The sequence below is a fragment of the Castor canadensis genome, chromosome 16 (assembly GCF_047511655.1).
Source record: "Castor canadensis chromosome 16, mCasCan1.hap1v2, whole genome shotgun sequence".
NCBI lineage: Eukaryota > Metazoa > Chordata > Mammalia > Rodentia > Castoridae > Castor > Castor canadensis.
In genome coordinates, this window is record NC_133401.1 from 64,713,074 (window position 1) to 64,735,434 (window position 22,361).

The window sequence follows — 22,361 nt, forward strand, 5'->3', positions numbered from 1 at the left end:
AGGTGTGTGGTTTATTTTCCCCTCCTTCTCCCCACACTGCAAAAAAAGTTAAATGAAAAGAAGAAGGTGGGGGAGTTGGTGCACCTGTAATCCAGTACTCCCAGCACTTCAGAGGCTCAGGAAGGAAGATCAAGTGTTCAAGTCCGGGCTGGTGGAGTGGCTCAAGTGGTGGAGTGCCTGACTAGCAAGCATGAGGCTCTGAATTCAAACTCCTGTAGCACCAAAAGCAAGAACAGAAATACAGTAAGAGAGGAGAGAGTTTAAGGTCAGCTGAGGCTCTACACTTGAGCCTCTTCCTCCAGGCACCCATCCCCCACCCCCAAGAAGAACAGCAGCAGCAAGAAGAGATGGAAGCAAATAAAATAAAATCTCATCTGTTGCATCTGCATGGGGGATGCAAGTGTGTCTGCTACATTGTGTTCTTTCAAAGACTGTCTCTAGTCCTTCCACCTGGTGAGGAAACTTTAACAAGGTAGCAGTCAGAGGGAGAAAACAAAATAAGCCGGCTGTAACATTGAAGCTCCATGGGCTTGATCAAGCACTTGACGACCTGCACAACTGTGAGAAATAAATTTCTGTTACCTACAAATGATCCTGTCTAAAGTATTTTGTTACACAGTACCAAGAAGCTGACCCATCGGGATATGCCCCTATTTCTCACTCCTCTCTCTGCTGCAATTCTAGGTTGCTGTTTTTTTCCTTCACCACTTTGAAAATACCAATCCACTGCTTTCTGAGTTCCAATGCTACTGCTGTCGCTCTCTCTCTCTCTCTCTCTGTCTCTAACCCCATCCCTCCCTCTTTCCCTCCCCCTTCCATACCTCCCCCTCTTCTCTGTCTCTCTCTGTCTCCACTGCCCCCCCCCCTTAGAGGTTCATAACATAATAACATGCTCCATGGTGTCCAAAGGAATAGAGTTTAAATTATAGTAACATGACGGATATCCTTTGGACATCAATCACTCCAGGTTTAAAGACAAAGGAATTTAATACCTTGAGTGTAGATAGGATGAGGGTCTTTAAAATTCAAAAGTTATCGCAGATTTTCAGACTCCAAATGAAGAGGCCATTGAAGCATCCACTGGCTTCAACTTCTCAGGAAGTTGATCCAATCTCCATGACCCACCAAGGAGAAACTGTTGGAGTAGGTTACCTTTTGAATTTGTTTTTTGTTTCGTTTTGTTTTTAAAGTTGTGATAGTCTTTGGACCAATGAGACAAGACCCATGCCTTGTGCCCAGCTGTGACCGGTCCATTTTCTCTGACCTCACCAAGGAGCCATTGTGAGTAAGGCCAACTGCTAGCCAGCAGGTATATAGGGAGTTTGCCTGGGCTGGATTTTTGTCCATATAACGCAGGAAGCTCTTGATGGATGACCTGGTGGACTACTACAAAGCCGGTTGACGGTGTTTTGGAATATGGTTTTCCATATTTGTTTTTTGTTTTCTGTTTTTCCTTATATCTTTTATTCTTAAGTGCTTTTTTATTTGAATTTTTTATATTGTTATTTACTTTCTTTTTTTGTTACATTTTTCTTTTTTTACTCAGCACTGTTCTTTGTTTTCATTCTTGGTTATGTTTCCCTTTTTTCTTTTTGGATTTTTAAGTTGTTTCTTGTTAAATTCAGTAACAATGCCACAAACATTGTGTCCAGGGAGAGTTCAGGGGCTGACATTACAGCACCTTCTAAGTGCCAACTCTACTGATGCAGAGATCCTCAAGGCTCAGTATAGGATCCTAAGGACCACAGGGAAGGCTGCTTTGGCCATGTGAAACTTGGCGTACCAGCATCTCACAGGAACCGGGTTGTAGTGAAACCGCAGCAGAAGTGGGAGAAAAGCTCCTACATGGCAAATGAAATATTAACACTGAAGACACTGTACCACCCCAAAATCATCAGACTGTTTCAAGTGATGGAAACAATGGAACATGACTATCTGGTCATGGAACATGTCAATGGACAGCAACTCTGGCAGCGTATCATAGACGACCAGCGCCTGTGTGAGGATGCAGTCCCGGGGCACTTTCACGCACTTAGCACGTGCCGTGACATACTGCCACGAAAGAGGCATGGTCCCCAGAGACCTGAAAGTGGACAACATCCTGCTAGATGCCCAACGCAAAGTGAAGGTCATTGACTTTGGCCTTGACAGCAGGTACTTGATTGGAGAGGAGCTGACAGATGGGTGTGGTGCTTTTACATACCAGGCACAGAAGTCACCCTGCGTCTACCCTATATGGCCCAAAGATGGGTGTCCAGAGCCTAGATATTGTCCTCTACGGTATGGTGATGGAAGACTTTCCCTTTACAGGGGAGACCATTTTGCAGGTGCAGCAGGTAATCCTGGAATTAAGGTATAACATATGCTCATTCCTTTCTATGGGTGTAAGAAATGTCATTGTTCAGATGCTCACAAAAAAACCTACTGAGAGGCCCACTCTAGACCACAGTATGGAGTCCTACTGTTGAGACTCTGCCCAAATGTCTGGACCCTGCAATTCTGGCAGCCATGTGTGACCTGGGTTATTACCCAGGTGATATATGTCAGTCTCTTTGACAGAGAAAACTTGGTAAGGTGATGGTCATCTACCTCCTTTGAGAGCACAGGTATTCCAGGGGTTTGGATTCAATTCCCTCATTAAGCCACCACTGTACCCAGAGTTTAAGTTTACCCCAGTCCCCACAGTAACTTCCACCTTCACTCCTCCACCATACAGAGGAGGAGAATTAGTCAGCCTGCCCTTCCTCAGAGCTCACCTTGTCCTCTGAAGACGAGAAGGCAGGGCACAGGGGCAGAAGAAGATCCAGCATGCCTAAGATGCCCCTCTGCATCCTGCTGAGGAGGATCCCCAACACAGGCACAGTCCCCCAGCCTGGTCCTGTGGCTGCCCCACCCACCAGGAAAGTGAAAGAAGTTGTATGTTGTGTGAGGGCATGTCCTCAAAGATCGCGCCTTTACCAGTGTGCAACCCCATGATGGGGTCACACCCAGTGGCATCCTCTTCCAGCAAGGATTGTGAACTGTATTTTAAGGCTATGTTGCTATGCAGGCCCAAAATTCACAGCCTCAGTTCCACAACATGTTGGCTCCAAAGAAGCTATGGACAGCTGAGAAAAATGAACAACAGAGAGCCAGAGGACCCTGTGCTCTGTGGATCCAAATCCCCATGGTGTGGGGGTTTGGAGGGGTGTAGACTCAACCAGCTGAAGGAAAGCTCCAAACAGGACTTTCAAGCTGCTGTAGGCCCAGCAAGCACAGCAAAGTCCTCTGTCCAGCACAGGAGCGAGATGTGCAAACCATTTTCCCTTGTAATGGCAAATTACCATGAGCCTCTCCCCACGGGATTCCAGTCACATATCATCTGCCATCAATACAGTCTTCCAATGCATCTTTTGCAGAGTGAGGTAGTGAGCTGTAAGGTCAACTGAAGCTGTTTGCAGAGGAGAAATTCCTACCAAGTCCATGGAGGAAACCTCAGTGACTGTTTTTTTCTGAGACTCGTATATAGTTTGTGACTGTGTTGGTAGAAAGGATGACTGTCACCTAGAATGAGTCATTATTATGGAGTAAGGATTTGTTAAGGGAAGCCAAATGGAAACATTGTCATTGGCCTCAAGTCTCTCAGAGGCCCTCAGCATTGGGCCTACTGTGCCTACAGTGATCCCTCTGTGAGCTCATGTTCATCCAGGACCTGCAGCAGTGAGCAAAACACAGCACTTGCCTTCAGGTAGCTTGCATTCCAGATGGTGACAATATAATCAGGTCATTTAGCAAGCAAGTGCTTGTAAGTGCAAAGGAGAAAAGGCAGAGAAGGGAAATAGTGATTGCTACTATGTCAGACAGAGAGACATAGATGTCACTACTAGGAACATCTCACCTGGAACCAAAACATGAGGAAGACTGGGAATAGTCCAGGCACATACTTTTTCAAGTGCCATTAAGGCTTCAAATCAACACCTAAAACAGAACTCTCCGCTCAGTTCCCCAAAGTGCTGCTCCTGAAATTCAGTATTTCCAGGCCTGTGAGCTGCATGCAGAAGGTCTGGACACAAGCGCCTTCCTCTGCAGCCTCCACTTTGCTTCCTGGCATCAACATAGACTGGACCTGCTCCAGCTTGCATGCCTTTCCACCTGTCAGTCAGGATGCCGGTCCTCTTCACCTCCCAGTGAACAGCACAGGACCTGTGGCTGTGGAGGAGAGCAGTGAGAGTCACCCAAGGTGGGGAGGAATCCAGCATCCTACATTCCCTCATCCAAGATAGCATGATGAGCTGAGTGGTGCCTCCAAAGGAGCCCATGTGCTAGTGCTTAATAGTACTGAGCAGAGCAGGGGTCTGTCTACTGTTGATTGGGTACTCTGGAGTTTGAGTCATAAGTGGTGACCCTGACCGTATCTGCACCACCTATCTGCAACAGTGGGGAGAAATCCATTATATAAGATTCTTAGGAGAGTGAAATTCCCAAAGGTGTGGCTGAGGATGTAGCAGGCCTTGCGTTCCATGTGCACCACCAATTGAAACAGGACTGGTGGTTTCCAGAGAGGAAGGAGAATACAGACTTACTGTTTAATGGACACAGTTTCAGTTTTCTTTGGCTATGAGCCTAGCTCAGTGGTGGAGTTCTGGCCTAGCATGCATAAGCCCTGCATGTGGTTCCAACCATTGAGGAAAAAACTTTTTAAAGAGTCATGGAGATGGACAGTGGTGATGGTTGCATATTGTGAATGTATGGTCATAGGCCTCACAGCAATGTGTCTGCCAACACAGACCACTTACACCATAGTGGACCCGAACATTGTAACTGAGCCAAGAATTTCCTATGGCCTACGATGTGGCAGGCATACTAACAGTGTAGTACAAACACATTACCCACTTGATGCTGCTGTTAACAAAGTGTGCTCTACTCATGTAAAAGCGTAGCATGTACAATTATGTACAGTACATAATACATGACAATGACATAGGACTATACTGCTGGTTTATGTGTTTATACTTCTGTAACACGTGCTTATACTCCATTGGCTAAAAAGCACTAACTTATTACTTGCAAGGATTTGGGAATGTTTAGTTGCTAAAAGAATTTGCCAATGCAGTGAATATGAGAAAACAAAGATTTATTAGGAGGCCATTAAATGGGGAGATGAGGGCAGGCAACTACACAAAGGAGAATAGCTCACTCAGATAGAAGTGAGAATAGGTTTTATATCTCAGGTTAGGCCATGTTTGATGGGCTGTCTCTGTTTTTGTACAACTTACTGATTGGTTGTACCATTCCTGGATCATGTTTTTAATTTCCTGCAAGGGGAACATCTGCGCAAATTTGGCTTTTACTTCATTGTTCCAACTGAAACCTCCAGTGGACATGATCTACCCCAAACATTCCATCTGTTCCTTTCTCTGCCATGTTTCCTTAAAATAGGGGCCTCCTTCACACACACACACACACACACACACACACACACACAGAACAACAAAACCAATACTGGTTTTAGTGGGGAGAATGTCTTCTTGTAATTCTCCGATCTGGGAAGCATGGTAGAGGTGTCCCTGCCTATGTACTCATTGCTCTACCAGAAGATGGTGGTGCAGGCCATGGGTACATGACACAGTCTAATTGAACATGGAGTAAAATTATATGGATGCCTGGTCCAGGTTGCTAAGGGGCATTGGCAGTCGAGGATGGAACCCATGTTGTAGCATAATTTGTAACATTATGGCATGGAGATGAGAAGAAATTAATCTGGCTAGAACATTAATAAGGCACAGAGCAACGGCTAAAGGAATAACATAGATACTACAGGGCCCAAGAAGGATAGAAGCCAGCAGAGTTAGCTTCAGTGAGGCTGGTTCTTCATAAAGGGTTTTTTCCTGAGGTTTCTCAGGACCATGAAACAATGCCCCAAGTTTTGTTCAGCAGGAACTTGAGATTGGATGTAGCTTTAACTTTCTAGAGAAAGAGGAGTAAAAGTGAACTTGTAGCTTATTTGGTGAGGATAGAAGATCATGAGAGGTGTTGTAGATCACCTTTCTGTGCTCCCAATAGTTTACAGGAAGAAAAGCAATACATCTCACTTGGCTGCTGTGTAGACTTGTTGCCTCTAGTAAGTCATTACTTAAAAGCAATTTTGAATAATATGTAATAGTTGACTTAAACTGCATCCAAGCAGTAATAAAAAAGTGGTAGTCAGAACTATCATCAAAACAGAATGATAAATGATGGAATAATAAGATTTGAAAATAGCAATTAAGCAGAGTGTGGGAACAGGAAAACCATCTTACTTTGGTTCCAGGATATACTGGTAATAGAGCTGCGGATGTGGGTGCTTAGTTATCACGGCTGCACTGAGAGATTTTATCTACTAAAGAGCAGTCGCTCATTCCAAACATCACTGGACTGCATGATTTCCAAAAATCGGACTCTTCTGAGAACTGCAACTCTGCAAGAAGTCAAAACCATTTTTCTTTCCTAAAGCAGCATGATGAAAGTATCACAATCTACTTCACATTGAAGTGGAAAAATATCCAAAAAGAGCAGCTTCTTCTTCAATGAGGTAAAAGTGCACTGTGAAGATTGTTCCCTCTGCTGCTCCAGGATTCACGTTATTTGGTTACACTGTTTCAGAAATACTGGTTTTAATGCAGTCTTGCAAAAGAATATAAAGATATGATAGGACTCATTACTAGGAACTACAAAGACCAATCATCATTAGTTTTTATTGAGTTTTCTAAAAAAAAAAAATGTGAAGATCACTTTTCATATGTTGAAAAGATTTTGAAAATTTAAAACACCATAGTAAGTAATCAATATTAAAAAATTTTGTCTGATAGAACAATAGTGTCACCATTTATAAATCGGTGGCCATTTTATCCTTAGACCTCACTTGAGAAACTTCCAAGGACAGCCCCACCCTTAACAGAAATTCCCACGCTCTACTTTGTCAATGGGAGTGAATCCGGATAAAAATGAATTCACATCTCAACACTTTTCCTCAGTTTCATTCATTCAACTCTCACTCTCATGGACTCCTCACTAATTCCATAATATGTACATCCTATAACCAATCCATCCCTCAAAAGCATCTGCTACAATATCCTCTGCCAAACAATCAGGCCACCTCACATAGCAGTAGGTGGTCTTTCTCTATCCTCTCTCTTGGACCTTTGATCTCCCAGGGATCACATCTCCTTTCCTTCCCACTTGACACCATGAGTTCTCCCAGGGACACTACAGTCACTGTTTTACTTGACCACCACATACCCACACCTACGGTGTTCTGTTTTGTTTTGTTTTTTGTCCTGGATTACCTTTTGATAAACCACATGAAAGTCCTCTTTATCCATCTGTAAATCCATTTCAACACAGAAAAAAATCAGCTCCCATAGATATCTGCCTTTCCTCTTCTGATGGCAGCAAGGAAGGGGGATGCTATACACAACTACTGACCAGCAGCTCAGGTCAGCAGACCACGAGCTGTGAGCTATAGTGACCACATCTTTATGACAAAGTGCTGTGGACAAATCACCAAGGAAGTCTAGTAAAGCCCCTGAATGTTCCAAATTCTGAGAAAACAGAAAAGCCACCAACAAAAATCTTCAGGAATATAGTTGGCATCTGATACCTCATTTGCTAAGTGGCCAAACCTTCAATAAGGGGTAGCTAATCAAAAGATAGCATACAGAACAAAACACCTGAGCCGATTGGGAACTCTAATATCCATTGTCTGTGAATTGATATAAACCATCTCACTGACAAATCCCTTGTTTCTTCATCTGTAAAGTGAGCTGTCAAAAGCCATATTTTTACACTAAGTGATACATTTCATAAGAAAGTTCTTACATATATTATTCATCAAATAAGAATAGAGAAAACAAACCATAGCCATTTGAAAATCAGCCGTTTAAATTACCAGGCTTTTCTGTAGAGTTGCGCAAGAAAATAATCCAGATATTTTCAAGTAATGTGTAATCTCTTCTAAAGTATACAAAATTTTATAAATTTGTAAACTGATAAAACTATAAACCATTGATAAAATCTTGGCATATGATCTTACTGTATGATGACTCTTTCTTCCCCACAGACATGGATGGGAACAATCAGACTACAATCACAGAGTTCCTCCTCCTGGGACTCTCTGGAAAGGCAGAGCAGGAAGAGGTTCTCTTTGGGCTGTTTTTGGGGATGTACCTGGTCACCGTAACAGGGAACTTTCTCATCATTTTGGCCATCAGCTGTGACCCTCATCTCCACACACCCATGTATTTCTTCCTAGCCATCCTCTCCAGTGTTGACATCTGCTTTTCATCAGTCACTGCCCACAAGATGCTGGTGAATCACATAGTGGGCACCAGGTCCATCTCTTACATGGAGTGTATGACCCAGATCTACTTCTTCATCACTTTCCCCAACATGGACGGGTTCCTCCTGAGTGTCAAGGCATATGACCACTACATAGACATCTGTTGTTCACTTCACTACATAATGATCATGAGGCCCAGATTCTGTGTCCTTCTAGTGGCCATTTCATGGATCATTACAAACCTGCATGCTCTTTTACATACTCTTCTCATGGTTCAATTAGCTTCTGTTAGCTCTACCCTATTCTAAAGCTCTCTTGTTCTGATACTTTATCAATGACCTGATGGTCTTCACTGTGGGTGGACTAATATTTCTGACATCATTCACATGCATCATTGTTTCCTATGTCTACAACTTCTCTAATGTACTGAAGCTGCCATCTGTCCATGAGAAGCCCTGTCCACAGGTGGGTCTCACCTCACTGTGGTCTCCCTCTTCTATGGGGCAATCCTGGGCATCTATATGTGCCCTTCATCCTCCTACTCAGTACAGGACACACTGTGGACACTGTCATATTCACAATGGGGACACCTTTGGTCAATCCTTTCATCTGCAGCTGAGAAACTGTGACATGAAAGGAGCAGAAAGGAAGGCAATTTTCAGATTCTAGAATTAGAAAATTTATGAGATAAGACTTCTGACTTCATGTACCACCTCTTTTTCATTGTAATTAGAAAAAGTGAAGTTCAGATAGGTGCAAAACTCACCTATAACTATTACTGTAATTAGTGATTTGTGGTCATGACAATGCTTTTATATTTGAGATTGACAGTTGCTGATAGTCATAAAACTTGTAATTTTTTTTTCTGTAAAAATAACTGATTTTCAAACCCCAATAGTGTCAAAAAATAAACACATAAAATAAAAGTAGCTGATTTTGATATACTCATTTATAGACAAGAACAACTATGGGTCAGAAATATTTAAGTCTATTTTTTTAAATGATTCTAGAAGACCAATAAGACTATAATGCTCTGGAATTTCATAGGAATTTAGAGTTCACACCCCTTAGAATCACTTGCCCTGGTGGTCTTAGATGAGGAATTGCTATAGTTTTCATGACTCACACACAGAAATGTTCTCTTGCCTTAGGACATAAACCTGTAGCTATTGATTTCAGAAAGGTCCTCTCTATTCTGAATGTCTTTTGTCATTGTCATGTTAGGTGATTCTTTCTCTGTCCCAGGTTTAAGTCCCCCTATACATTGCTGGCCCATTCCTCCACCTAACCTTTTGGTATTTTATTACTCAGCATGGGTACTGCTCAGGGATGGTGTAGGAGGGAGATAAAACTTAAAGAATCTAAAAATTAAAAAGATCACTTCAGCATTGAGAAAAAGCTAACCAATGAAATAGTGTGTTACCATATATGGATCTGTAGCAGGGAGGAGGGCCAGAAGAGAAACAGACAGGCTGTGTTCTGATAATAAGGCAGGGACAGGGGGTGGCAAAGCAGAGAGATAAAACTTAAAGAATTGAAACATGAAGAAGGTCACATAGCACTGGAGGAATGGAATAGCCAATGAAGTCACATGCAGCCATATGTGGATTGAGCTTTGCTCTTTGCTTCTGTAACCTGCTTGCAAGGGTATATAAGGTGAGACCTCTTTGTTCTTGGGGCTCAGCCTTTGGATGCAAGTCCGCTGGGTCTGTGTTGGCACAATGAAATGTTGCTTCCTGCTAAACTGCCTCAGTGTCCCATATCTCAGCTCAAGATTCCTACAACAGATTCAACCTTGTTTCTTGCTTCTATAACCTGCTTAGAATGATATATAAGGCAAGGCCCCCTTTGTTCTTGGGGCTCAGCCTTTGTATGTGAATCCCCTGACATGCTAATAAATATTGCTTCCTGAAAAGCCTTCGTGTCCTGTTTCCCTGTTCTCCAGTATCCCACAACAATGGGAACCAGACTCTTGTATGGTAGATGTTCTTCCCATGGATCTCTTGGTGTCTCTTCAATTTCACATAGGCTACAGGAAGCAGTGATTCCTTAAATCTTAAGTGTTTACAGTTACTATAGCATCTTAGGGACATAATGTCATAATTAATGGCAAGATTCCAATTGGAACCCAGGACTTCTGATTCAGAGTACTGAGTCAGTTCCACTCAAGTATTGAGGAGTTTTGAGCTGAAGATAGCTAAGAAGCAGGAGCTCTCTCTGCCTTTCCCTCTGTTTGCCTGATGGTAGGACAGATTCATACAAAAGGACTTTCTGTCTTTGCCTCCTAAAGTGCCAGGTTTAAAACCCCTCTTATTGCAGAAGGCACTGTTCAGCTCAGATCTTTTAGCAGCAAACAACAGAAGAATCTAGAGTAGGCATTGCCAACTTTCCAGACTTCTGCCACCTCTGAAGCAGAAATTTCTCTTTTCTTTTTCTCTCTTTCTTTCTTTTAATAGTGCTGGGGTTATTCTGAGACCATTGTGCTTGTGAGGCAGGTCCTCTATCACATGAACCATGCTCCAGGCCTTCAAGTGGAAATTTCCTAACCTTTCTCTAGGGTCTCTTAAGTTTTATGGTGCTTTGTTAAAATACATTTGAGAATGGAAGCCCAAGCCACAGCTCTGAGAACCTTTACTGTTCTGACAGAATTGTTTCTCTCTGATATTGTGGGTGAGAGAAGCTTGTGCTTCTTTCATGTTGATCTGCCTTTTGTTAACGGTAATCTGTCCCTGCTGAGAACATATGTGAATTAGGAAAAGAAATTCTATTTTTCTCCCCTGCATAGGAAAAATGAGAGGTGATCTCCTTAGAACCAAAAATCACTGAAATTTATAATCTAAGGAGCTGAGTACTGACAAGGTGACTCCTGATGTGGATTCACTGAATTCTGGGACCCACAGATTTAGAAAGGTTGAATGAAAAGAACCATGGTCTGAAGCAAAGGTTTGTGCTTGTTTGGTTGGTTGGTTGGCTGTGAAGGATTTTCTCTATGTTTCCCATGCTAGACTCAAGTGCATGGACTCGAGTATTTTCCTACTTCATCTCCTAAACAGCATGGTGTCACTGCCTGGGACAGAGGTTCCTTTGTTGAGTTGGTGTCTCCCTAAACTCTCAGTGGAAAGTTGAGTATGAGAAGTGGGAGGATAGAGGGAAGCTGATGAATTTATTAGTGTACAAAGCAAAAAGGAAAATTATTCTCCATCCTCAAGCTTCCAAATTCATCTTGGAAATTCATTTTTCACCATCACAATGGCCTGCTTAAAAGGAGAAAGATATCCCTACAAAGTCACCAGCAGGTGTGAGCAGAAAGAGGAAAGGCCTCTCTGTCTTGCAAGGCCTGACCTTAGTCTGCACAGTTTTGTGCTGGCCAAATCCACATGACCCTCATAAATTTCACCCTCTCACTGCTGAGCACCCCCTTGCCCTACATCTCTCTGGCTCCTGAACCACTTCTCATGGGCCACCCTCACATCAGGGGCAAGTACAGAGTGTGGGAAAGATTTCACCACGAGCCAGATCCAGTCACCTGGTTATGGCTCTCTACATATGAAGCACTCACAGGGCTTGAAGTGGTCATCTATTACAGCAAAGCACTACGCAGGATCTCTAGTGCCATCTCCCCTAGAAACAGACACAGGGTTAGACTAGCAGTGTCCTCTCTGGGGACAGCCAGAAAACCAGGGCAGGGTCTGGTAATTTGGCCCCCAGGGCCTGAGTTAGCAGAGGCAGGCCTATGCCAGGAGCCTCCTTTCCCACAGCCTGGACTCCTGGGGGCAGCACACCTTTCTCCTCACTGGCAATTTCCATCTACTAGTAATTGGCCATGGGGGACCAACTCTTTAGAAGCCAATTAAAACAACTTGGAGACAAAGTTTCACTTAATTTCAGTGAATGATGAAATACAGTTATCACTTATCTCTGCACAATCCCCCAGACACTGCTTCCTCCAGAGTGCCAGGGACTGCCTAGATTATTGAAGGATGGAATTAAGGCAATCCACATGTTCCTCAAATATGGCGATTAGTCAGGAAAAAATGCTCCCTTTCCTTCCCAAGAAACACCTGTTTGTGCCAAAATCTTTGCATCGAAACATACTCCTCCCACTGGCATTACAAAAAAAAAAAAAAAAAACCTGCTGTCCAACCCAACTCAGGGGACTACTGGTTTCCAGGTCCTGCTCCATGCGGCCTTTCCTTTCACTTGTCTACAAATAAAACTTCCCTGATTTTTACTGCTCAAGTTTATGCCTTTGATATCTATCTATACACAGAAAAGAGGACCCACACTACCCCAAAACCCCAGCTTATTGATCATGGCCATTGGAGTTTCATATAACCATTCCCCTTCTACTTGAAGTTCAAGTTTCTATTTCAAGGCCAGGCCTAAGTGCAGCTCAGAATGTCTCTTAGGAGCTGAGCAGGCTCCTCCTGCCATTTTCTGGTCAATGCAACCTTCCAGAGATTGTTGTTTTTCCTGTGATTTCTGTCTCCTGCTGCTTCAGGCAGGACCTAACTTCACAGTTCTTTATCTCTCACAAGGTCAATGGACTTTCAGCAGACTTTGTCTCAAGGATATTGAAAACTGGCTTAATCTACTGGAGATCTGGAGTACTACTAAGCCAGGTGTCTAGGCTAAACATTCCTGTGTGAGTTTGAGTGTGCTTCTGAGCCTGTTTTCAAACAGGTCATATCTTGTACTTATTTGCTCTGTACTCCATGCTTATTGTGTTGCGGTGGAAAATTCCCATCTGGACTCCTTGAAAAAGTAACTGACTTTATGCCTGGTGCATCTTTGAGTATAGGTCATAAGGAAGTGTCAAAAAAGAAGAGAAAAGAAAAAAAGAAAAGAAAGGAGGGTTTAGACCTCAGGCCCAAATTTCTGGATTCCATAGGTCAGGTCCAGCCACTCAACCCAACATGTCAAATAAAAGATAAGTTACGCCAGGCACCGGTAGCTCACACCTATAATCCCAGCTACTCAGGAGGCACAGATCAGTAGGATCGCAGTTTAAAGTCAGCCTGGGCAAATAGTTTGCAAGACCCTGTCTCAAAAATACCAAACACAAAATTTGGCTGGTGGAGTGGATCAAGAGGTAGAGCGCCTGCCTAGCAAGTGTGAGGCACTGCGTTCAAATCCCAGTACCACATACACACAAAAGAAGACAACTTATGGTGAAGAGCAGAGAATAAAAGTTTGTTGAATAATACTGGGATCCATGAGAAGAAGAAATGTATTTGAAGTCATCTTCATTCATCTTCCCCAAGCAGACATTTGCCTTAGGTTTAAATATGAGGAGGAATTGGGGGAGAGGGTGAGAGGTGTTTAAAAGCTGCTTTACTAAGAAACACTGTCTCCTTACTTGGGCCCAGAAATTAACTGAAGGCAAGAAAAACGCTAGGCATCTGAGCCTCCACTTTGTGTTCTGAGTTATTCTCTCCTGCTGCTACTTTGGAATCTAGGAAGGTCAGGGCTGATTATGCATACTTCTCCCCTTGCTGGGAAGCCCAAGGTTAACACATTTTTTTCAAGGGAACTGAGCAATCTTCTTCAGCACACTGCTCATCCCCCTATCTCTCTGTAACTGCTGGGAAGTACTCCTTCCCAACCAAGACATACAACTTCAGAGATATGGCGCCAGCAAATTGGTAAATAAGAAACCAAGGCTATCATCCAGTCTGGGACAGACACTTCATCACATATCCTAAAAGTGAGCTTCTCCTTAAATAACCAACATTCTCTCAAAAGTAGGACTGCAGCTTTGAGGCAATAACTCCTGCAGCCTGCATTTTGCCTGGAAACTTAATAAACCCTATTTCCTTTTCCTCACAACCCTGCTATTGTTATTTATGAACTGGCATTGAGTTCAGGAGACCAAATTTCCAGTAACATGCAGAATTATAAACAGTTCCAGTGATGGGTATGTTCCTGTGGTTGATCATAGGTCACAGGCAGAAGTCACAGGTGGTCTGACAGCTCCTTGTCTAGGATTGGTCAGGTGGGGCCTTGTTATAATAAGAGTCATTGATGCCTGACAGGTGTTCCAGTCCTTCCTGGATTCCAAAATGACTGAAAAGCTACAGTAGGAGAGAATGACTCAGAGCAAAGGACACAGATGCATAATGGAGGCTGGGATGCCTAGCTTTTATCCTGTCTTCAATTAATTTACAGGCCCAAGTAAGGAGTCAGTGTTTCTCAGCAAAAGTAGCTAGTAAGCAACTGTCATAGAAGGAAGGATGGAAGAAAGGGAGGGAGGGAGGGAGGCAGGAAGGAAAGGAAGACAGGAGGGAGAGGGAATGGGGCATGCCAATGAGACACATCAGCCAACCTGAATGAGCTCCCTTAATCAATCAACCCTATATACAAATAACTGTAGTACTACAGGTTTCACATCCCTAATCAGAAATACAATATCAAAGACATTCCAAAAACTACCATAAAGGTTGAGCATCAATTTTCATAGAAACAGATATTTATGTCTATTTACATATAAATACATATTATAAAATTCTCATAATCAAACCAGCTAGTTATCAAAAGGTTCAGTAGATCTGAGTAGAAAGTCCAGACACAGGGTGCAAATGCAAAATGGTGGGGTGGGAACCTACAGGGTTGACCCCTACTCAGAACAGAAAAACCATCATCATCAACGATTTCAGAACTCTGGACCCTGCTGAAGACTTCCAAAATCCAGAGAGTACTTGATGAAGGAGGCATCCACAGATCTTTGGTGAGAGTGTGGCTTGTATAAACCGCCTGCTTCATCCATCGCTCAAACTCTGCGCCTATGGGAACAGCAGCCGTATTTCTAGAGTGGCTGGTGTCAGAGAGGGCCATGGCGGTGGTGTGCTCCCAGAACGTCTTGCTGAACGTTTGGCTGCTCTTGGAGACACGTGAGAGAACGGCCCTGACGTCTACCCTCCCACGGCCATGCAGGCCACAGAGGCTTCTCCTAGTGCCATTTGTAAGGAGATATAAAGAGAAGTTTTTCCCTTTATTTACCCTTCTCCCCTTTTCTGGAGCCAGATATTTAAGGAAATGTTTGTCAGGTCACTGTCTAGCTCCATAGAAAATGAAACAGAAACTTCAGGGACTGCATATAACAAGGAATATACACTTTGCAAAAATAATTTGGAAAAGTCACAAATGGAGAGGTCCATTCCAAAACAAGCAGAAGTATCAACAATGCCCAAAAGGAGGGAGAATAAGGATTGTTGAGTTTACAAAATATAATATTCTGAATACAGATTTTTCAATGAAAAAAAAAAACAGAAGGCATACACAAAAAGAAAATACAGACCTTTCACAACAAAAAATATGATAGAAACCCTTCCTTAGAAGCCCAGACACTTGAATTGCAAGTCAAAAATGTCAGACAACTATCTTAAATATGTTCATGAGCTGAAGGAATTCATCCAGGGGTAAAATGATGGCATGGAAGGTAGCCAGCAGAGAAAACCATTTTCAGTCTTGAGGGCCACCACACGGGCTGGCCCAGTGTACAGACACAAATATGTCCGCCTCCCCCTGCACCAAGAAAACTTAACAGCTAAGCAAGCTGACTGAAGGTTCCCACATGTGGCCCTGGCCCAGTGCATGGTGGAAGCCTGGGTCTCTACCCAAAACAGGGAAAGGTGCGGAAGTAAGCAAGCCAACTTGCTAGAGACCTAAACCTACTGCCCAATCCAGGGGTATATGTGTATACACAAATGACAGGAGCTACTTGCCCCTCACTCTCCAAATGAGACATTAAACTGGAAATTGGGGGGTGGAGCTCACCATGAACAAGTCAGAGCAGCACTGGATTCCCTGAATATGGAAGAACGTGGCAGAGTGATATTTGACCCACAATCTGTGCTTGGAGACCCTGCCATCCATCCCCCGCTGCTACCTCACACTCCTGGGACTGCCCCACTGAGCCCCAACAAAGCAGCCCAGCCCCTGGAATTGCTACTATTCCACAGGACCTGCCCTATCTCACCCCAGCAACTGCCTGTGGTCCAGAGCCTTCCTCCCAAGCCGAACCTGGTCAATCTAGGTCCCTGAGGGGATATGTAAGTAAACACAACAGGAGAACTGCAGACACAAAGCTGAGGACAAGAGATTACAGGGAGCATCCATTGTACTGATAGAGCCCAGCAAACATACACTCTTCACCTTAATAAGGATCAAAAACTACAAAAACAATAAAATGGTAAGAATTACTACATCCCTTCCAACATTAACACCGAATGCTAATGATTTTAATTCTCCAATCGCAAGACATAGAATGATGAGTTAGATTAAAAATCAAGACCCAACCAGTATTTTGCCTATAAGAAACAAGTCACCCTAACCAAAAAAGAAATAATAATAATTGGCCTAGGGTGAAGGAGTAGAAAAAGATTTTTCAAGAAAATGAGCACTGAAAGCAGGCAGTGATAGTCATACATTTCTGATAAAGTAAACTTCAAACCAAAATTAGTCAGAAGAGACAAAGAAAGTCACTTCAAATTAATAAAAGGAAACATTATCAGAGGAAATAACAATTGCTAACATATATGCACTAAATGTGAGCACACCCAACTTCATTAAACAAACACTAGTGAACTTAAAAGCATAGATACATTCCAGCACAATGATAGTTGGACATTTCAATACCCCACTCCCACCAACAGATAGTTCATTCTGACAAAAAAAATCAACAAAGAAGCCTCGGAATAAAATGGTATTATAGACCAAATGGACTTAACAGACATCCACAGATACACAATATACATTCTCATCAGCATTCCATGAAACTTTCTCCAAAATAGATCATATTTTAGGATACAAAGAAAGTCTTAGGGAATTCCAAGATGGCGGCTAGAGGTAGGAAGCAGAAAGCAACCCTCCTATAGTGAAATCTTGGAGAGACGCTGGAGACACACTTTGCAGGCATAATCACTGAGAAAAGGCATAACTTTGAAGCCTCCACATCTCCAGCCGGCGCAGAGAATCTCCACTTCACGTTAAACGGAGAACCGAGGAGGCCCCCGGGGCCGCCAGTGGCCGGCGCCCATACGGCTTGGGAAGATGCGGACCAGGTGAGCTTCGTGGTACCGCGGTTCTCCCACAGACAAGCCTGGGCCAGAGCAGCATAGCCCCCTGGACAGACTGACCTCCACCCGGGGAAAAAAGAGAAACTGAGTACTAAGCAATAAGAACAGTTAAGACACGCTGGAAAGAGGGTGGGGCGCCCTGAGCGCTGAAGATTGGGGGAAGGGAATCCTTCCTGGGACTATAAATAAACGAGCCGGGCGGGCCAGAGAGCCTCTGGCGGGAGCGGGGCGCGCCCAGCAACCAGGAGCGGGGACGCTTGTGAGAGGAGGGAAGACCCACTTCCCACGTGAACTGTAAATAAACACGCAGGCCTGACAACGCGGGGCAGTGGCACCTTTCCCAGTGCTTGGAAAGGGGAAAGCCTGTAGCAGAGGCCCCCTGCACAGGAGAACTCTAAGCAAACAAAGCCTGTGGGACCAGGTGAGCGCTAGCTCACCCCAGAGATCTGCATAAATAACGCCGCCAGCTACAGGCTGAGAGCAGCAGGCAGGCAAGCCACAGTTGCAGATACCACTCTCAGAACTGCCTCCAGACGCTTTTTTTTCTTTTTCTCCCTACCTTTGATGAGAGAACAACCGAATTACACCTGCAAGCCGAAAAACTTACTGAAACTGTATTGCATTTGAACTGGGGACACTTGGTGGGGCTTTTTTTTTTCTTCTGTGTGTGTGTGAGTGTAGTTTTGTTCTACTTTATGCATCCCCTTTGATGAGACAACTACAGAACAACATCTGAGGCACCAACTCCAGGACTGGAGATTGAGACGGACATCCAAATTATTAAGACTGAAATTGCATTGCATTTGAACTTGGAGGTTTTTTGGTTTTTTTTTTTTATTTTCTAGTTTTCATTTTATTTTATTTTATTTTTATATATAGATATTTCTTTCATTTACTTATTTTTTATTTTTATTCTTATCTTTTTTTTATTTTTGATTTTCAATCCTCTCTCTGTCTCTCTATTGTCTGTTCAGCTTACTGTCGATTAGTACACTAATACTCCCTGTTTATACCTTTGAAACTCTCTTGTCTGATACCTTGTTCTGCTTCCTCCCTCTTGTCTGTATATTTGTTTTCCTCTTTTCTTTAACTTCTTGCTTTCCATCTCAGCTCACTCTTCCATTCTCAATATTACCATTGTTATTATTACAAGCTAGAAAATACTTAATTACGCACAGTACAGGGACAGTAACAACACCAAGGACAATGACAGGAAGACAGAAAAAACAAGGAAACCAGTTTCCCCACAGCAAAAAATTAGTACAGGAACCAGAGGGGAATGAAGAGAACAGAAACTCAGATCCAGACTCCAACAAAATGAAGATAAACTATGCCAAAGGACCCAATGAAGCCCACAAGAATAATTTAAAAGAAGACATACTACAAGTACTCAATGAGAATTTTATAGAGATGATACTGGATAGGGTCAACCAAAATGTACAGGAGACACTCAAAAAATTCCAAGACAATAAAAATAGAGAATTTGAAAAAGCAAAAGAAGAAATAAAGGAAACCATAGAAGCACTGTATAAACACCAAAGTGAAAGAGAGAACACAATGAATAAATGGATAAATGAACTCAGGACAAAAATAGACAACAATAAAGAAGAAAACAGCCAGGAAATGGAAAACCTCAGAAAAAAGAACGAAACAGAACTGCAAAACAAAACGGAAGGCCAATCCAGCAGAATAGAACAAACAGAAGACAGAATCTCAGAACTTGAAAATGAAATGGTAATTAAAGGAAAAACTGAAGAACTATTAATTAATAAACTCAAGACCTGTGAAAAGAAAATGCAAGAACTCACTGACTCCATCAAAAGACCAAACTTGAGAACCATGGGCATCGAAGAAGGAGAAGAGGTGCAAGTGAAGGGAATGCGTAATATATTCAACAAAATAATAACGGAAAATTTCCCAAATCTAGAGAAAGATATTCCCATACACATGCAAGAGGCCGCCAGGACACCAAACAGACCAGATCAAAATAGAACTACTCCACGACATATCATCATTAAAACAACAAGTTCAGAAACTAAGGAAAGAATATTGAAGGCTGTAAGAGAGAAAAAACAAGTAACATACAAAGGTAAACCCATCAAAATCACAGCAGACTTCTCAACAGAAACATTAAAAGCAAGAAGAGCGTGGGGTGAGATCTTCCGGGCACTGAATGAAAATAACTTCAACCCCAGGATACTCTACCCAGCAAAGCTATCATTCAAAATAGATGGAGCAATAAAAGTCTTCCATGATAAGCAGAAACTAAAACAATATGTGACCACAAAGCCACCATTACAAAAGATTCTGCAAGGGATCCTGCACACAGAAAGTGACACCCAACTTAACCATGAAAAGGCAGGCAGCACCAAACCACAGGATAAGAAAAAGTAAGACAGTAGAGAGTAACATCAAGTTAGGTACACACAATCAAACCTTCAAACAACTAAGATAACTAAATGGCAGGAATCACCACACACCTATCAGTACTAACACTTAATGTTAATGGACTTAATTCACCCATCAAAAGACACCGTTTGACAAAATGGATTAAAAAAGAAGATCCAACAATTTGTTGCTTACAGGAGACTCATCTCACCGACAGAAATAAGCATATGCTTAGGATGAAAGGCTGGAAGAAGATTTACCAAGCCAATGGCCCCCGAAAACAAGCAGGAGTAGCAATACTTATCTCTGACAAAGTAGACTTCAAACCTACATTGATCAAACGAGATAAAGAAGGACATTCCATACTAATAAAAGGGGAAATAGACCAAAAGGAAATAATAATCATCAATCTGTACGCACCCAATGTCAACGCACCCAATTTCATCAAACATACCCTGAAAGACCTAAAAGCATATATAAACGCCAACACAGTGGTTGTGGGAGACTTTAACACTCCATTATCATCAATAGATAGGTCATCCAAACAAAAACTCAATAAAGAAATCCAAGATCTAAAATATGCAATAAATCAAGTGGACCTAGTAGATGTCTACAGAACATTTCATCCAACCTCTACACAATATACATTCTTCTCAGCAGCCCATGGAACCTTCTCCAAAATAGATCATATCCTAGGGCACAAAGCAAGCCTCAGCAAATATAAGAAAACAGAAATAATACCGTGCATACTATCTGACCACAATGCAGTAAAAGTAGAACTCAACAACAAAAGTAAAGACAAAAAACATGCAAACAGCTGGAAACTAAATAACTCATTACTTAATGAAGAATGGATCATCGATGCAATAAAAGAGGAAATTAAAAAGTTCCTAGAAGTCAATGAAAATGAAAACACAACCTACCGGAACCTATGGGACACAGCTAAGGCAGTCTTGAGAGGAAAGTTTATAGCCATGAGTGCATATATTAAAAAGATTGAAAGATCCCAAATCAATGACCTAATGATACATCTCAAACTCCTAGAAAAACAAGAACAAGCAAATCCCAAAACAAATAGAAGGAGAGAAATAATAAAAATAAGAGCTGAAATCAACGAAATAGAAACCAAAAAAACCATACAAAGAATTAATGAAACAAAAAGTTGGTTCTTTGAAAAAATAAACAAGATCGATAGACCCCTGGCAAACCTGACTAAAATGAGGAGAGAAAAAACCCAAATTAGTAGAATTAGGAATGCAAAAGGGGAGATAACCACAAACACCATGGAAGTCCAGGAAATCATCAGAGACTACTTTGAGAACCTATATTCAAATAAATTTGAAAATCTAAAAGAAATGGACAGATTTCTAGATACATATGATCATCCAAAACTGAACCAAGAGGAAATTAATCACCTGAATAGACCTATAACACAAAATGAAATTGAAGCAGCAATCAAGAGTCTCCCCAAAAAGAAAAGTCCAGGACCTGATGGATTCTCTGCTGAATTCTATCAGACCTTTAAAGAAGAACTGATACCAACCCTCCTTAAACTGTTCCATGAAATAGAAAGGGAAGGAAAACTGCCAAACACATTTTATGAAGCCAGTATTACACTTATCCCAAAACCAGGCAAAGACACCTCCAAAAAGGAGAACTATAGGCCAATCTCCTTAATGAACATTGATGCAAAAATCCTCAACAAAATAATGGCAAACCGAATTCAGCAACACATCAAAAAGATTATTCACCACGAACAGGTAGGCTTCATCCCAGGGATGCAGGGGTGGTTCAACATACGAAAATCAATAAACGTAATAAACCACATTAACAGAAGCAAAGACAAAAACCACTTGATCATCTCAATAGATGCAGAAAAAGCCTTTGATAAGATCCAACATCATTTCATGATAAAAGCTCTAAGAAAACTAGGAATAGAAGGAAAGTTCCTCAACAGTATAAAAGCTATATATGAGAAACCTACAGCCAGCATTATACTTAATGGAGAAAAATTAAAACCGTTCCCTCTAAAATCAGGAACCAGACAAGGATGCCCACTATCTCCACTCCTATTCAACATAGTACTGGAATTCCTAGCCAGAGCAATTAGGCAAGAAGAAGGAATAAAAGGAATACAAATAGGTAAAGAAACTGTCAAAATATCCCTATTTGCAGACGACATGATCCTATACCTTAAAGACCCAAAAAACTCTACTCAGAAGCTTCTAGACATCATCAATAGCTATAGCAAGGTAGCAGGATATAAAATCAACATAGAAAAATCATTAGCATTTCTATACACTAACAATGAGCAAACGGAAAAAGAATGTATGAAAACAACTCCATTTACAATAGCCTCAAAAAAAATCAAATACCTAGGTGTAAACCTAACAAAAGATGTGAAAGACCTCTACAAGGAAAACTATACACTTCTGAAGAAAGAGATTGAGGAAGACTATAGAAAGTGGAGAGATCTCCCATGCTCATGGATTGGTAGAATCAACATAGTAAAAATGTCTATACTCCCAAAAGTAATCTACATGTTTAATGCAATTCCCATCAAAATTCCAATGACATTCATTAAAGAGATTGAAAAATCT

At 42.0% G+C, this 22,361-nt stretch overlaps 1 long non-coding RNA gene and 2 pseudogenes across 2 annotated transcripts in view; 2 read left to right on the forward strand and 1 right to left on the reverse strand.

Annotated features, from left to right (window-relative positions):
* LOC141417881 (uncharacterized) overlaps positions 1-22,361 on the reverse strand; it is a 92,220-nt gene that overhangs the window by 39,620 nt on the left and 30,239 nt on the right. For both annotated transcript variants that reach the window (XR_012442533.1, XR_012442534.1), the window contains exons 3-4: positions 993-4,188; positions 85-212 (exon numbers count right to left, since the gene is read on the reverse strand). This is a non-coding gene — a long non-coding RNA (uncharacterized lncRNA). The remainder of the gene's footprint in view (positions 1-84; positions 213-992; positions 4,189-22,361) is intronic.
* Positions 5,532-6,345, forward strand: LOC109679066 (KATNB1-like protein 1 pseudogene; annotated as a pseudogene).
* On the forward strand, positions 8,080-8,915 carry LOC109679068 (olfactory receptor 1F1-like; annotated as a pseudogene).